Source organism: Schistocerca cancellata, chromosome 6 (genome assembly GCF_023864275.1).
Source record: "Schistocerca cancellata isolate TAMUIC-IGC-003103 chromosome 6, iqSchCanc2.1, whole genome shotgun sequence".
NCBI lineage: Eukaryota > Metazoa > Arthropoda > Insecta > Orthoptera > Acrididae > Schistocerca > Schistocerca cancellata.
Genome location: NC_064631.1, coordinates 485,743,119 through 485,761,092, shown reverse-complemented (window position 1 = coordinate 485,761,092; position 17,974 = coordinate 485,743,119). Strand labels below are relative to the sequence as shown.

Here is a 17,974-nt window from a genome sequence, read left to right as displayed (position 1 = left end):
TCTCATTATTGCTTTTCTTGCCGTATTTGTTGTTACATGTTTTAAATGGAAGGTATCGTTGTTAGTTATCCTGTTTGGGGATTCTTGTGGACGGTAATTATCAGCTGTGCTGATATTCAGAGGTGCAGAGAAGAATTCATTTAATTCGTTAGTTGACACATGAAAAGTAGTTTCTGATTTTTGCCTTTCCGACCCCCAAGTTACGGAGATTCTTCCATAGGGTCGTGGGCGTCAGATCGCTGCATACAAGGGAGCGAGCGTGCCTGATTTTAGCATTGCGAATGCATTGTTTCACTCTGTTCCGTAGCTTTCTGTATTCTTCGAAACGCTCGGGTTTCGGATCTGCCTTGAAACGCCTGTGGGCAGCATCCCTATTAGTCATCATTTGACGTAATTCAGCTGTCAGCCATGGAGCAGGAGATTTTCTTACACGGATTGTGCACACAGGTGCATGTTTGTCATAGAGGGCAGTGAGTTTATCACCAAGTTCATTAATTTTGCCGTCGATTGTAGGTTCTCTGATTATTTGATGCCATGAGATTTCTGAGCAATCGGCTGTTAGAGCGTCAAGGTCAATACGTTTCATGTTCCTACAAGTTATGTAACGCGATTTGATCCTTGGGGGCTGCACAGAGTAGGCCAGGAATATTACATCATCTCTTACTTTGTCAGTCTGTTTCGTTGCGATTACGTCTATAAGAGTATGACTGTGCACAGTATGGTGTGTAGGTTGTAATGGAAGAATGTTCATACTATTGCAACTAAACAGTCCTCTTAGGTTTATTGCGGAGGGAGTGTCTCTTAACAGGTCTATGTTTAAGTCACCCATTACGATGACATGTTCGTATTGACACTGAAGTGAATGTAATTCCGACTGAAAGGAACTCATTGAGTTTATTTTTGGCGGCTTGTACACGACGCCAGTCAAGAATTTCCGACTTTGTATATTTATTTCAATGAACATGAATTCAGCCTCTTTTTCTTCAGCAGGATTTGACGTACATAAGATTTTCGCTTTGAGATCTGTTCGTATATACGTGCCGACCCCGCCACCTCGCTTTTTTTGTCTGTCTTCCCTAAGAAATGTGTACCCTGGGAGATGAATAGATGCAGAGGATATGTGTGGTTTCAACCACGTTTCGGATAAGAGGATTACATGGTAGTTTAGTTGGTTGAAGAGGAGGCTAAGTTCTTCGTAATGTGCAGGTAAAGACTGAATGTTGCAGTGAGCTGCTAAAAGCTCTGACGCGTTCCGCTGAGCAGCGTGGAGTAGGGTGGCAGACTGGTTTGTCCCTTTGTTAGGCACTACCTGCCGCGAGGGGCACTGGCCGGTGCTTCCGCCAAGTGACATAACACAGGGGTGTCCGAGATTTTGCGCGCCCTGTTTGTGACTCCGCGAGTGCCGAAAGAAAGGCGACTGCAAGAGATTTCCTGAGGTTGCGGGAGTATAGAAAATGGATTAGTGGTATTCGGTGCAAGGAGAATATGACCAAAATGGTGACGGCTGTGTGTCACTGTGTATCCTCTGTCGTAAGAGGAGAAATGCAATTAGCGTATTTGAAACAGGTTAGGGTGGAAATAAGGGAAAGGGGAGTGATTTAAGAGGCCGATGCTGCCAGCAGAGAGAAGTAAGCTTAATAATTAATAGATTATCGTAGGAAGCTAGAATTAAATTGAAATTTACTAAAGTGATACTGTTAGTGATTATCGTAGGAAGCTACAATTAGATTGAAATTTGCTAAAGTGATACTGATGGTGATTTTTGTTATGAACAATTTAAACCGAAGAGATGGGTGATTAATGAACTAAAGGAGAGACTAATAATTGCAATAGAGCTGTTACAAAATGGAAGAGCATAAACTGAGAAAATGAAAAAAGTATTAGCAGTAACTAAAATTAAGTAATGGTTAGAGCTACAGACATAAAAAAAATAGTGAAAAGTTAATACAGTTACAAAAACAATTAGTTGAAGGTACAAATATGGGTATAATTAAAAAGTTGATACAATTACAAGACTATATCTGAGTATAGGGCTGTTACAATTTGCAAATGGTGTTAAGTTTGCACTTTTGGCTCGAGTAGCTTCACTTAATACTATTCAGTTCTGTCATGTTTGTGACTATCTTCTTTCCAGCTGCTGTCTTAATGATTACTCTGCCATCCTGAGTCCACACATTCTGAAGACCGATATGGGATATGGCACTGTTTAAAATCTTTAGCCGTTCGTGTGTCAGATCTTCCCTTATTATAAGCCCTGTCCTTGCTAACTTCTTCTTCTGGGTAAAGATCTCTGCCCTTTTTCGGTACGAGAGAAATTTAATTATTATTGGACGAGGTTTGGTAGCACCTGGTAGTTTTCGTCCCACCCAATGGCTCCTGTCAATGTCTGCCTTGGTCACTTCAACACCTAATTTTTCACGCGCAACCTCTATAAGCAGGTTGTCTGTGTCTTCTTCCTTATCTTCTGCTACTCCAAACAGTCGTAGACTATTTCGCCTTTGGTACTGTTCTAGCTCGTCTGTTGCGGCAGATAGTTTCACTTCCAACTCTCGTGCCTTTTTCTCGTATTCAGACACAGACTTTTTTAGTGCTGTAATTTCGGCAGTATTGGCCTCAACAGTTTCACGCATTTTGGCCAATACTGCTGCTGTTACAGTATCTGATATAGTGCCTGCTATCAGATCGAGATTGTTTTTATCTCGAAGCGCAGCGTTTACCTCAGAGCGGACCAGCTCCGCTATACCGGGAGCCGCGGCCGCACCTTCCGCCAAGAGCAGACCCGCCGCACCTGCTGCTTCCCCGCTGCTGGACGCGCTGCTGTTGACTCTTCTGTTTACCAGTTTCTCGAAGATATTGGCGGAGCACAGAAAAAAAATAGCACTACTGCACAGAACACTGTTGTTCACACGATTTCCACTTGTACTAGACAACATCACCTGCGAGAACACCTTCGAATTCAACTAAATTTCGCGAGCCGAACTTAACACGTGTTACACTGCAGCCGCCATGACATCTCCTTATTTAAGAAGTGTTCAGATATACCAATAATTTCAGAGTCAACATCTATAAGCAATTCACTAACTCTATCTCTAATACCTTGTATATTTTGATGAAATATACTAATTCCCTCGTTACTCGGATACCTAAGCTTTGTCAAAAGTGGTTCCTTTGTTAGAGAGACTTCCCTTAAGCAGGAATACCTATCAGCTGACTTCAATCTAAAAAAAGGTGCAGCTCTAACACCCACTACTGCAGAAATTTTCCCATGAGTGATCCCACCAACCCCACCTATACTGTCACCTATAAACTTTGCTAACCTCCCCTTCCCATACCTGTTGAGGTGCAGGCCATGTCTAGTGAAACCCGTCCTGCTGATAGACTCCACCGACACCACTGAAATGTGACCCATGCTTTCTGTCATCAGCGCACCCCCAAGTCACATGTTATTACGCCTGACAGCTGTATTAAGATGAGGCCGATCGTGACGCTGAAACAGTTCCACGAAATGCACATTCGTGTTGCCAGTCTGAGTGGCTATCTTTTCCAGGTCACCATCTATGTCATACTCCCCATCCCTATCAATACTATTACCAGCCCCACCCACAGGCACTACCTGATCCTCTTTAGTAAAATCCCTACATAACCACCCTATGTTAACAGTCACCTGAGCCAAACCTGCATTAGGCTTCACAATGCTGGTGACCTGGTACTCACTTCCCAGCACTTCCTGCAACTGCTGGCCTACACCTCTGCCATGAGAACTACCTAACAGCAGAACCTTCTTCTTCCTCTTCGACTTTCCAACTGTTCTAGCCACCGTAACTACTGAGGTCTGCTGCATACTTCCTCCATCTACAGCTACTAGAGATTCCTCTCCACTAGACTCTGACAGTTGGCCATATCTATTGTAAACACCAATAGTAAAACTATCTGAAAATCTTCTTCTCTTAGCAGATCTCTTGCCAACAGCCAGCTCCCATTCCCCAACCCCCTTCTCCCTCCTCATCCTATCTAGCTCCTCCTGTGCGTTTTTCAACTGCACCTAAAGGGCACAGATCTTACGCTCCTGCTCCTCTATCAACTTACTCTTGCTACATAACCTGCAATTCCAGGAGAGGATCTCGCCAGAATGCCCACTGGCTTCCTCACTGCATTCTCCCCAGTGAAAATACTTCGAATAAGTCTCACACCGCAATCCACTACTCACGAACCTACGGCAAAGCCCACACTTCTCACTCATGGTAAAATTTTACTTTTTCTCTGTTCCGCTACTACAATAAGAAGATGTTAAAAACCTGACTACAGTAATCACAAACTTACTCTACAAGGGAAGTAACTGCTATTATTAACAGTATTAATAAACAACAAATGTGAATATAACAAAAAGACTAATACAGAAAGAGAATCAAACGTCTAATGACACAGTAACGAAACTGAAAACAGTTCCCAAAAGGTTCTTCTGAAATTATTTCACCAGAAAACACAAAAAACACCGGTTGAAGACTACTAAAGTTCCTAAATATACCACTATACACAAACAATTAATTAGTACTTAGCTTTCGATGCGCCGCTACAGCTGCAACTGGTCAGCGCGGAATGTAAACACAGGTAAGAGGTTACGTTGCTGGATACGAGACACAAATATCAGGTCACAATACAAGAAAGGCAGAGGTGAATGAAGAAACCACTAATAAGTCACTTATATAGTAAATATTATCACAAAAACCGTTAAAATATGCATCTGAAACCTAAAAATATATAAAAACTTAAGAGAGCGATCTCACAGGCAGTCACTCGCTTATGACGTCCGCCGCTCGTGGTCTCGCGGTAGCGTTCTCGCTTCCCGAGCACGGGGTCCCGGGTTCGATTCCCGGCGGGGTCAGGGATTTTCACCTGCCTCGAGACGACTGGGTGTTTGTGTTGTCCTCATCATTCCATCATCATCCAGGAAAGTGGCGAAATTGGACTGAGCAAAGATTGGCTAATTGTACGGGCGCTGATAACCACGCAGTTGACCGCCCCACAAACCAAACATCATCATCATCATCACACTCGCTTATGACGTCACACCAAAGATCTTTCTCCTGATAACGACATCCTCTTGAGTAGTCCCCGCCCGGAGATCCGAATAGGGGACTATTTTACCTCCGGAATATTTTACCCAAGAGGATGCTATCATCATTTAATCATACAGTAAAGCTGCATGCCCTCGGGAAAAATTACGACTGTAGTTTCCCCTTGATTTCAGCCGTTAGCAGTACCACAACAGCAAGGCCGTTTTGGTTAGTGTTACAAGGCCAGATCAATCAATCATCCAGACTGTTGCCCCTGCAACTACTGAAAAGGCTACTGCCCCTCTTCAGGAACCACACGTCTGTGTGGCCTCTCAACAGATACCCCTCCGTTGTGGTTGCACCTACGGTACGGCTATCTGTATAGTTGAGGCACGCAAGCCTCCCCACCAACGGCAAGGTCCATGGTTCATGGGGGGCCTCTTGTGCTATTGATCTGTAAATGTAATCATTTCACGTGCTCCATATGGGCTGTTGCAACAATAAATCTTGAGTGAATTGGAAACCTTCAAAAGGGCGTAATATTTTTTTCTGGCAGTGTATTTTTCTACGTTCGACACATATCATGTTTTGTATGTGTGTCATGGCCCTTCTAGCTAGAGGAACAGCTTTAACAGCTTTCCCCTACTTTCTTCAGGACAAGTCCCTGATGGTCCTTTACTTTCAGAAAAGGTAGAAAAGAAGGTTTGAAATCTACGTTTCATAGTAGGGACAATCCTCTCTGGACAAGAATAGAAAAGTAAGAAATAGTCATCCTAAAATGGAAGAAACTAATAAAATAAGTTTGAACATTGGTCTATTTTGTTTCGCTGCTGACACAATCTTTATTTTTTTTTTTTTTTTTTACTATCTTGCACTCTCTTCTGTCGTAGCCATCTTAGTGAATGGATGGAATAAAAGGTGGTGCCTTTTGATGTTAGTTTAAATATGATGAATTACACTAATATGAATATTTACTTTTTTCATTTGTATTATTTAATTCACGCCTTATCATCTCATAAACTTTAACGTTTTTGAGCAAATATTCGTCGTTGGTTGTCTTAATACGATGATGGAATGGATCGTCCGCCTTTGTCGCGGTCTCAAATGCTCACAGCACGTTCCAGAAAACGAACCCATCTTCATTCAGGTGCGTGATAACGCAGTCCAATGCCGATTTATGAACGTTATTTTCTGACAATCCTGACCACAAGACTGATTAATCATGTTTCCACAGCCAAGCTTCATCGTGTTAAAGATAGATGTACAACATAGGCTTCGCCGATTTTCGTCGTTCATTTCATCATTATAATCGCTCCTTCTTTTGCCTTTTATATTCGCTATAGCCAGTACTAACAACTTACTAAACTAAAAGAGAGATTATAGTCTGTGTGTGTGTTTGTGTAAATTTAAACACACAAACACGGTGTCCCACGACCCACCTTTCCTCCACCACCACCCCAACCCCCAATTCTACTCTCTCAGGATCCCTCAGTCAGTTCCCATGGTCCCTCAGTCAGCTCTATAGCATGTGCCCAAGAGCAGTGCAAACATGTGTAGTTTCCTACAGCCCTGGTTATGTACAGAGGAGTAAGTACTGGAAAATACGTGTATCATATGCGTTTAGCACATATAGAACAAAAAATGACAGAATTAACGGGTCACGAGAATGAATATAAGTAAAGAAACACAAACATACAGTTGTAAATAGAAACAGCTAGACCAAATCAAACTGTCAAAGAATCAGTACAACCCTCACATCGAAATATGTATAATTAAATAATTTTATATGTATTATAGATCACTGAAGATGCCTAACATGGATAGCCGAACGTGTCTGGTATTTAGAAAAAATTTCTATTGCAAAAGATAGAAGTTTTCTTATCATCAAGATAAGATAAAAAATAATTGAATTTATTATTAGCAACTGAGGAAAATAGCTCCAAATACACTACTGGCCATTAAAATTGCTATCCCACGAAGATGACGTGCTACAGACGCGAAATTTTACCGGCAGGAAGAAAATGCTGTGATATGCAAACGACTAGCTTTCCAGAGCATTCACACAAGGCTGGCGCCGGTGGCGACACCTACAACGTGCTGACATGAGGAAAGTTTCCAACCGATTTCTCATACACAAACAGCAGTTGACAGGCGTTGCCTGGTGAAACGTTGTTGTGATGCCTCGTGTAAGGAGGAGAAACGCGTACCATCACGTTTCCGACTTTGATAAAGGTCGGATTGTAGCCTATCGCGATTGCGGTTTATCGTATCGCGACATTTCTGCTCGCATTGGTCGAGATCCAATGATTTTTAGCAGAATATGGAATCGGTGGATTCAGGAGGGAAATACGGAACGCCGTGCTGGATCCCAACGGCCACGTATCACTAGAAGTCGAGATGAGAGGCATCTTATCCGCATGGCTGTAACGGATCGTGCAGCCACGTCTCGATCCCTGAGTCAACAGATGGGGACGTTTGCAAGACAACAACCATCTGCAGGAACAGTTCGGCGACGTTTGCAGCAGCATGGACTATCAGCTCGGAGACCATGGCTGCGGTTACCCTTGACGCTGCATCACAGACAGGAGCGCCTGCGATGGTGTACTCAACCTGGGTTCACGAATGGCAAAACACCACTTTTTCGGTCGAATCCAGGTTCTGTTTACAGCATCATGATGGTCGTATCCGTGTTTGGCGACATCGCGGTGAACGCACATTGGAAGCATGTATTCGTCATCGCCATACTGGCGTATCACCAGGCGTGATGGTATGGTGTGACATTGGTTACACGTCTCGGTCACCTCTTGTTCGCATCGATGGCACTTTGAACAGTGGACGTTACATTTCAGATGTGTTACGACCCGTAACTCTACCCTTCATTCGATCCCTGCGAAACCCTACGTTTCAGCAGGATAATGCACGACCGCATGTTGCAGGTCCTGTACGGGCCTTTCTGGATACAGAAAATGTTCGACTGCTGCCCTGGCCAGCACATTCTCCAGATCTCTCACCAACTGAAAACGTCTGGTCAATGGTGGCCGAGCAACTGGCTCATCACAATACGCCAGTCACTACTCTTGATGAACTGTGGTATCCCGTTGAAGCTGCATGGGCAGCTGTACCTGTACACGCCATCCAAGCTCTGTTTGACTCCTTGCCCAGGCGTATCAAGGCCGTTATTACGGCCAGAGGTGGTTGTTCTGGGTACTGGTTTCTCAGGATCAATGTACCCAAACTGCGTGAAAATGTAATCACATGTGAGTTCTAGTATAATATATTTGTCCAATGAATACCCGTTTATCATCTGCATTTCTTCTTGGTGTAGCAATTTTAATGGTGAGTAGTGTATTTAGCAATAGACATACTCCTTTTTGTATCCGACAGTGATTCGGATTCCCCGCCCGGCCCGAGTATCGATGTGGAGAATGTCAGAGATGCCCGGGCTCCATACCACGGCCACAGCTCCCCAGCCGCAGCCGCAGGCATTTCACGTGGGCCCGTCCACCGACGCGAGGGGGCGAGTAAATACCGTGGCCCCGCACTTGTGCCCAGTCTAGCTATTTCACTGCAGCCTTCGATACGTGCCATTGTTTACCAGAGTGACTGACCTTACCTGCTTTTGCATTGACGATCTGGATTCCTTCCTAGACTGTTTGTGCACGCTTACAAATACTTGTGCTACGTTTTAGCGTTTGCTTCTGGCTAGTCGTTCAGCTGGTGAACTTCACTGCCATCAACACAGCAATCGTTTGTCTGTTCCACCGGTCTCTGCGTCGCCGGCCAATGCGAGTGATTGTAAACTGTGTTCTACCTTTGCAAAGTAGGACACAACTTCCCTGACTACTCCTCATAATCAAGTCAGTGACAAACAAAAAACAATGAGGCATGTAAAAATCAGTACCGTTCGTACTAGACATTGTATTCAATATACGAGGGTGAGTCAAATGAAAACCTTAAATTTGTAATAACAAATCGAAAGTTCGCGCCGTTATCCTGTAAGTTGGTAAGAGTGCTACAAACAGCGTGCAGAATGGGCTGTAGGTGGCAGCATGGTCAGATGCACACAAATCTTCGCAGTATCAGTATAAAGATGGCCGCCTGACTTGCGACTTGCACCAGGGAAGAACAGCGTTCTGTTATTCGGCTTTTGCGTAGTGAAGGTGTGAAACCTATTGAAATTCATCGACGAATGAAGGTTCAGTACGGTGATGCATGTTTGTCGCAGCAGCAAGTCTACGAATGGAGTAGGAAGTTTGCAAATGGTGTGACTTCAGTGGAAGATGCTCCTCGTCCAGGTCAGGCACAACGAGTTGTGACTCCACAGAACATTGTAGCAGTTGAAGCCATAGCGAAGGAAAACCGCCGAGTGACACTGAATCACATTGCAGCATGTTTACAGATTAGTCATGGGTCAGCACACCACAATGTGCATGATTTTCTCCAGTTTCACGAAGTGTCTGAAAGATGGGTGCCACGGCAGCTGACTCCTGAAATGAGAGAACAGCGTGTTGATGCTGGTGAAGAACTTATTCGGCGCTTTGAACGAGAAGGCGATGGCTTCCTTGCAAGAATCGTTACTGGGGACGAAACCTGGGTTCACTTCCACCAACCGGAAATGAAGAGAGCGAGCAAGGAATGGCGCCATTCCTCATCACCAAAACCAAAGAAGTTTCGAGCAGAACCATCAGCAGGGAAGGTTATGCTGACTCTCGTTTGGGACGAAAAAGGAGTCATTTGGAGCATTACATGCCACTGTCTCCAGTGCATCTCCTAAAAAATCATCTGCGGCCTGCAATCAAATCAAAGCGACGTGGATTGCTGTCAGGAGGTGTCCTTTTGCAACATGACAATGCAAGGCCCCACGCTGCCCGTACAACAGTTGCAACAATCACAGACCAGCATTTCGAGTGTCTTCCTCATCCACCATACTCACCAGACCTTGCCCCTAGTGATTTCCATATGTTTGGACCACTCGAAGACGCAATGGGAGGGAAGAAGTTCCGTTCTGGTGAAGAGGTACGCCACGCGGTGCATGAGTGGTTGCGCGGTCTACCAAAAGAATTTTTTTCTGCAGGAATTTATGCACTTTGTAAGCGCTGGAGGGCTTGCATTGCGCGTGGGGGAGATTATGTTGGAAAGTGATACAGCTTTGTACCACTTCTGCACAATAAATAATATTTAAAAAATTATTTAAGGTTTTCATTTGACTCACCCTTGTACTTTAAGTTCATAGAAAACATACCTAGGGTATGTAAAGTTCATTTATAGTACATTAGTGTAGTCATGAACCCGCAGCTACATTCGAGTTGCATTTCTCATTCGGTCGGTTCACAGCAAATTAATATTTGATGTCTCGTGTCGTATAAGAATAATGTGAATCAAGAATTTCGTGCTCCAATACGTGACTGAGCACCCAAAGCTCGTCGGAAACCCATTCTGCAGACTTCCTCCGATCTGCTGCCATACGAGAAATCGGCAGTCGCCCAACCGCTCCTATACTCGAGCGATGGGGCATCGCCGTGCTACCTGAGGTTTCCTGGCCAGCAGAAATGAGTAAGGGCAAGGCACATCGATACCTGTATCCTGTGCACTGATGTGACAAAAGCCATGGAATACCTCCGAAAATCGTGTCGGACCTCTTTCGCCCGACACTGTGCAGCAACTCGATGTGGCATGAACTCATCAAGTTGCTGGAAGTTCCCAGCAGAAATATGGAGCCACGTGCCTCTATAGCCCTCCATAACTGAGAAATTTCTGAGAATGTACGTTTGGAGCACAGCACTGTAGAGTAGTGAAATATGGAGGCCGCGCGGAGTGGCCGAGTGGTTTGAGGCGCCATGTCACGGATTGCGCGGCCCCTCCCGCCGAAGGTTCGAGTCCTCCCTCGGGGATGGGTGTGTGTGTGTTGTTCTTAGGATAAGTTAGATTAAGTAGTAGTGTGTAAGTCTAGGGACCGAGGACATCAGCAGTTTGGTCCCTTAAGAATTAACACACATTTGATAATTTTTGAAATATGGGCTGTGGGAACACCAGAACAGAAGCATTTGAAATGTGGTGCTACAGACGAATGTTGAAAATTGGGTGGACTGGTAAGGTAAGGAGTGAAGAGGTTCTGCGCAGAATTGGAGAGGAAACGAATATGGGGAAAATACTGGCAAGAAGAATGGACAGGATGATAGGACATCTTTCAAGACATCAAAGGAATGACTTCCATGGTACTAGCGGGAGGTGTAGAGGGTAAAAATTGTAGAGGAAGACAGAGACTGGAATGCATCCAGCAAATAACTGAGGACGTAGGTTGCTAGCGCTACTCTGAGATGGAGAAGTTGGCACAAGAGAGGAATTCGTGGCGGTCCGCATAAAGCCAGACAGAAGACTGAGGACAAAAAAAATCGCAGGATTTTGTGCACGAACTGACCGCCGGCCGGAGTGGCCGAACGGTTCTAGGCGCTACAGTCCGGAACAGCGCGACCGCTACGGTCGCAGGTTCGAATCCTGCCTCGGGCATGGATGTGTGTGATGCCCTTAGGTTAGTTAGCTTTAATTAGTTCTAAGTTCTAGGGGACTGATGACCCTGAAGTTAAGTCCCATAGTGCTCAGAGCCAACCAACCACGAACTGACCTCTCGATCATGCCCCATAAATTCTCGATAAGACTCATGTCGGGCGATGTGGGTGGCCAAATCGTTCGCTCGTATTGTTCAGAATGTCCTTCAAACCAATCACGAACAACCGAGGCCCAGTGACATGACATCGTTGTTTGGGAAAATGAAGACCGTGAATGGCCGCAAATAATCTCCAAGTAGACGAACGTAACCATTTCCAGTCAATGATAGGTTCACTTGCACCAGAGGACCCAGTCCAACTCATGTAAAGACAGCCCACTCCATTATGGGCCACCAACAGCTTGCACAGTGTCTTGTTGAGAACTTGGGTCCATGGCTTCATGAGATCTGTGCCACACTCGAACGCTACCATAGTTCTTACCAACTGAAATAGAGACTAACCTGACCAGGCTGCAGTCGTCTAGGATCCAGTCGATACGGTCACGAGCCCAGAAGAGGCGCTGCAAGCGATGTCGTGGTGTTAACAAAAGCACTGGCGTCGGTCGTCTGTTGGTGTAGCCCATTATGCATGATTTCGCCGCACTACACTAACGGATACATTCGTCATACGTCCCACATTGATTTCTGCGGTTATTTCACGCCGTGTCCCTTGTCTGTTAGCACTGAAAACGCTACACGAACGCCACTGCTCCCGGTTCGTAAGTGAAGGCTGTCGGCCACTGCTTTGCTCGTGGTGAGAATCTGGTATTCTCGGCAAACTCTTGACACTGTGGTTCTCGGAATATTGAATTCCGTAACGATTTCCGAAATTGAATGTTCCATGCTTCTAGTTACAGCTACCATTCCGTGTTCAAAGTCCGTTTAATTCCCGTCGTACGGTCATAACCACCTCATAACACATGAATCACCTGAGTACAAATGACAGCTCCACAAATGCACTGCCCTCTTATAGCTTGTGTACGCAATGCAACCGTTGTCTGTATATGTGCATATGGCTATCCCATGACTTTTGTTATCTCAGTGTGCATCATACCAGAACAACAGCTAGAAATAAGTCGGCATAAGGTAGAAACCTCACCGGACAAAATATTACTCACCCCTTAAGCGAGCATACTGGTCGCTTTGGAGAGCCACAATAGCTGTGTGACTGGTAATAGGCTGTCATGGAGCGTTCTAGGGGTGACGTAAGTCAAGGCTGTGAAGTCGTGTGTGTATCAGCCGCCTGTATGGAGTCAGCGATTTAACACGCCAATTAGAGAAAATTTGGCACGATATCTCATAGGAGGACATCCAACAACTCATCAATCAGTGCCAAGTGCCAAGGAGAATAACTGCTTGCATAAGGAACAGAGGTGCAGCAATGTGCTACTGGCTTCCTCAGTTTGTGCAGTTCTTTCTCTTTAATGGCAACAGCCTTGCCGCAGTGGACACACCGGTTCCCGTCAGATCACCGAAGTTAATCGCTTTCGGGCATGGCAGGCACTTGGATGGGTAACCACACGGACCGCCATGTGCTGTTGCCATTTTTCGGGGTGTACTCAGCCTCGTGATACCATTTGAGGAGCTACTCGACCGAATAGTAGCGGCTCCGGTCACAGAAAACCATCATAACGACCGGGAGAGTGGTGTACTGACCGAACGCCCCACTATCCCCATCTTCATCTGAGGATGACACGGCGGTCGGATGGTCCCGATGGGCCACTTGGGGCCTGAAGACGGAGTGCTGCTTTTCTCTTTAATAAATCATGCATTTTTTTCTGAAACTGTAATCATTTGTTTGTCTCTAGATGTACGTCAAATATACTGATTTCCATCCCATTTGGCTAATGCCTTCATGGTGCTTCGTTTTTTTCCCCTTGGAGTGCAATTAGACTAGGAAGTGGTACACTAAAAGTAGTAGATGATTTTTTGCTGGTCGGGCAGCAAAATAACTGAGTATGGCTGCAGTAGATTGGATATACTATGCAGATGGGGTGTAGCACGAAAGGCATTCCTGAAAAAGAGAAATTTTTTAATATCTAGTATAAATTGAAGAGTTAAGAAGCTTTTTGTGAAGCTATTTGCCTGGAGTGCAGACTTATGCAGAAGTGACATATGGACGACAAGCAGCTCAGAAAAGAAGAACTAGAAAAATTAAATGGGTAGATCAAGTAAACAATAAGGAGGCACTGAATCGACTGGGGAAAAAGGAGTATATGGCACAACTTGATTAAAAGAAGGAATCCTGAGGCATCAGGGAATTGTCAATTTCATAACAGATGGAACTTTGGCGGTAAAAGCTGTAGAGGGAGACCGACGAATGAATACAGTTAGCAAGTTCAGATAGCTACTCCGAGATGAAAAGAATTGCGTAAGATAGAGCAGCGTGTAGAACTGTATTAAACCAGATTCGCACTGAGTATCACAACAGCAAATGTAGACGTATAGGGTGACCCAAAAGACCGTTAACATTTGAAAACGCAATACTTCACGGATTAAAGTAGGCAGAGAGGTAAAAGTTGACACACATACTTTAAATGACATGAGGTTTTATTAAAACCAAGAAAAGTGCACAAAATGAACAACAGATGGCGCTTCATATGATACAAAAGGAATAATTAACAGAACAGCTGATTTTTAGTAAAGACGATGTTCTCTGTAACAAATGCTCAACATGTCGGCCGTCATTCAATCGAGGGACAACATTGTGAACAACATCGTACAGAATATCAGAGCCGTGGTAAAAAGCTGTGTCTTTTAGCATTCCTAATAAGGTCGGACGATCGAGGTAGACTTGCGACTTCAGGTAACCCCACAACCTATAACCACACTGATTGATGTCTGGGGACTTGGAAGGCAAGCCTGACGGACATGGCGGCTCAGCACGCGATCCTCACCAAATGTGCGCAAGAGGTCTCTCATTTAGCAATACGGGGTGGAGCGCCATTCTGCTCGAACCTCCCAGCAGTTGTTTATCAGCGAGGCTGGAGATGATCTGACTCTCTCTCTAACTACAGCTCATTTTACGCACGATTATCAAGCGGCGTCACTGACGTGTTGCTGTCTAGCGCCATCTGTTGACCAGTTTTTGGACTGGTTCTTGGTTTTCATAAAACCCTGTGTCTTTTCAGCATGCGCGTCAATTTGTACCCATTTACCTACATTATACATGAAGTAACTTCACATGTGGCCCAGGGGGGGGGGGGGGGGTGTGTGTTGTGACCCTCGCTATTCAAGTCGTATATTAATGATCTAGCAGACAATATTAATAGTAACCTCAGACTTTTTGCATGTGATGCAATAATCTATAATGAAGAACTGTCTGAAAGAAGCTGTGTGACTATTCAGTCAGATCTTGATAAGATTTCAAAGTGGTGCTAAGATTGGCAACTATAGTCATGCTCATAAATTAAGGATAATTGCAGAATGTGCTGCGACACAACGTGGCACTACAAGAAACTGGTGCTAATAGCATAGGCACATAGGGAACACACACGGCACAGATCTGTAAGTCCACGGTATTGGCGATAAGTTGAGAAAACCGTCCCGAAACACATGTGCTACAAAACGCCACTGTTTCCTCCGCATGTACCTCGGCATCAGTATGGGATATGATCACCATGTACACGTACACAAGCCGCACAACGGGTTGGCATACTCCGGATCAGATGCTCGAGCAGCTGCTGGGGTATCGCCTCCCATTCTTGCACCAGTGCCTGTCGGAGCCCCTGAAGTGTCGTAGGGGTTTGAAGACGTGCAGCGATACGTCGACCGAGAGCATCCCAGACGTGCTCGATGGAGTTTAGGTCTGGAGAACAGCCAGGCCACTCCATTCGCCTGATATCTTCCGTTTCAAGGTAGTCCTCCACGATGGCAGCTCGGTGGGGCCGTGCGTTATCATCCATCAGGAGGAAGGTGGCACCCACTGCACCCCTGAAAAGGCAGACATACTGGTGCAAAATGACGTCCCGATACACCCGACCTGTTACAGTTTCTCTGTCAAATACATGCAAGGGTATACGTGCACCAATCATAATCCCACCCCACACCATCAAACCACGACCTCTATACAGGTCCCTTTCAAGGACATTAAGGGGTAGGTATCTGGTTCCTGGTTTACGCCAGATGAAAGCCCGACGAGAATCACTGTTCAGACTAAACCTGGACCATTGTTCCAATGACCATGTACTGTGTTCTTGACACCAGGCTTTACGGGCTCTCCTGTGACCAGGAGTTATTGGATGCACCTTGCAGGTCTCCGGGCGAATAAACCATGTCTGTTCAGTCGTCTGTAGACTGTGTGTCTGGAGACAACTGTTCCAGTGGCTGAGGTACGGTCCCGAGCAAGGCTACCTGCAGTACTCCGTGGCCGTCTGCGGGCACTGATTGTGAGATATCGATCTTCTTGTGGTGTTGTACACTGTGGACGTCCCGTACTGTAGAGCCTGGACACGTTTCCTGTCTGCTGGAATCGTTGCCATAAACTTGAGATCACACTTTGTGGCACACGGAGGACCCGTGCTACGACCTGCTGTGTTTGACCAGCCTCCAGTCGCCCTAGTATTCTACCCCTCATAACGTCATCAATATGTGTTCTTTAGCCATTTTCAACACACAGTCACGATTAAAACGTCTGAAAACGTCTGCACACTTACTCGCTGCACCGTAGTCTGACATGCACCAACACACCTCTGCGTATGTCGACTGCTGCCAGCGCCACCGTGCGACGAGCGCAAGTCAAATGCACTGCATGGTCATACCCCGAGGTGATTTAAACCCGCAAACCGCCCACCAGAGCGTTGTTTCACCATGTATATGCATTATCCTTAATTTATAAGCATGAGTGTAGCTTTAAATGTTCAAAATCGTAAAATTGTACACTTCAAAAACCGAAAAAACTTCGTATCCTACGATTATAATATCAATGATGCACAGTTGGAACTGGCAAATTCGTACAAATACTTTGGTGTAACACTTCGTAAGGATATGAAATGGAATGATTACAAAGGTTCAGTCTTGGGTAAAGCAGGTGATAGATTTCGGTCTACTGGAAGAACACTGGGGAAGTGCAATCAGTCTACAAAGGAGATTGTTTACAAACCACTCGTGTGGCCGGTTCCAGAATATTGCTCTTGTGTGTGGGATTCGCACCAAGCAGGACTAACAGGGGACATGGAACATATACAGAGAAGGATAGCACGAACGGTCGCAGATTGTTTTCATCCGTGGGAGAGTGTCATAGAGATACTGAAGAAACTAAACTGGAATATTCTTGAAAATAGACGTAAACTATCCCGAGAAAGTGCATTAACAAAGTTTCAACAACTAGGTTTCAAGAACCGGCTTTCAATGATGACTCCAAGAATACACTACAGCCTCCTACGTATCGCACACATAGGGATTAGAATAATTACTGCACGCGCAGAGGCATTCAAACAACCATTGTCTGGCACTTCATGAGTGAATGGAATGGGAAGAAGCCCTAATAATTGGTACAATGAGACGTACCCTCTGCCATGCACTTCACGGTGGCTTGCAGAGTATAGATGCAGATATAGAGATAGATTGATGCAATTTAAAATGTTAACGGACTTTTGGGTCATCCTGTAGTGCACAACTTGGCAGCAGCTTATTGCCGCGAACAAGCATCAGATATACGAAACTGCGCTATGCTGAGGAAAAAAGGGAATCCTTACATCAGTATTTCATGTGTCGTAGGAAAAACCTTGGGAGTGGGCCGCAGCGTCTGCTCGGTAAGTAACGAGGGACGCTAGCGCAGAACTGCCTCCGAGGTTGCCCCGGCGCGGTCGCCAATTTCCGGCTGCAGCTTGTGATGTAAGTGGCTTCTCGCCTCGGTTTCACTGCGAGGACAAAGGCTGCGCTCGCGTTTTGTGTGCAGTCGCGTCCCCCCCCACCACTGGTAATGAACGCCGCCCCCACCGCCCCCGTCGCCTACTCAGACTGCAGATTGCGCTGCGCCTCTTCCTTTCTTTCCGCTTTCTTCGGAGGCTGCCGGCATCTGGAGGCGGGTGGACGGGGAAGAGGGGGGAATGACATAGAAGACCCTCACCCGCTACTTCTCCCTCGTTTCAGTTCTCTATGCGGTACAATAAGCGCCATAATTAACGACAAAATGGTAGCAGTCGTTCCCATATACTATCACGCACCTCGTTCTGAGACGCGCGGGAAACAAAACGGCTGTGACACGTGACGCAGTTACAAGAAAAAAGGCGCCAGTTACGTAACGCGTTATATAAAGCAAGTAAAAGTCACATAAAACAGTTCACTTTGCTGAATTCTGTACTGCTTCATTAAATTACGCAAAGACTTTGACTGCTTCTCGGTTTAGCCCTGGTAGTGGCCTCGCGGTCTTACA

The 17,974-nt window shown here is 45.5% G+C and overlaps 1 long non-coding RNA gene and 1 pseudogene across 1 annotated transcript in view; both read left to right on the top strand.

The window, feature by feature from the left end:
• LOC126190943 (uncharacterized) overlaps positions 1–17,974 on the top strand; it is a 434,286-nt gene that overhangs the window by 387,259 nt on the left and 29,053 nt on the right. The window lies entirely within an intron of this gene.
• LOC126089740 (5S ribosomal RNA) lies at positions 13,025–13,142 on the top strand (annotated as a pseudogene).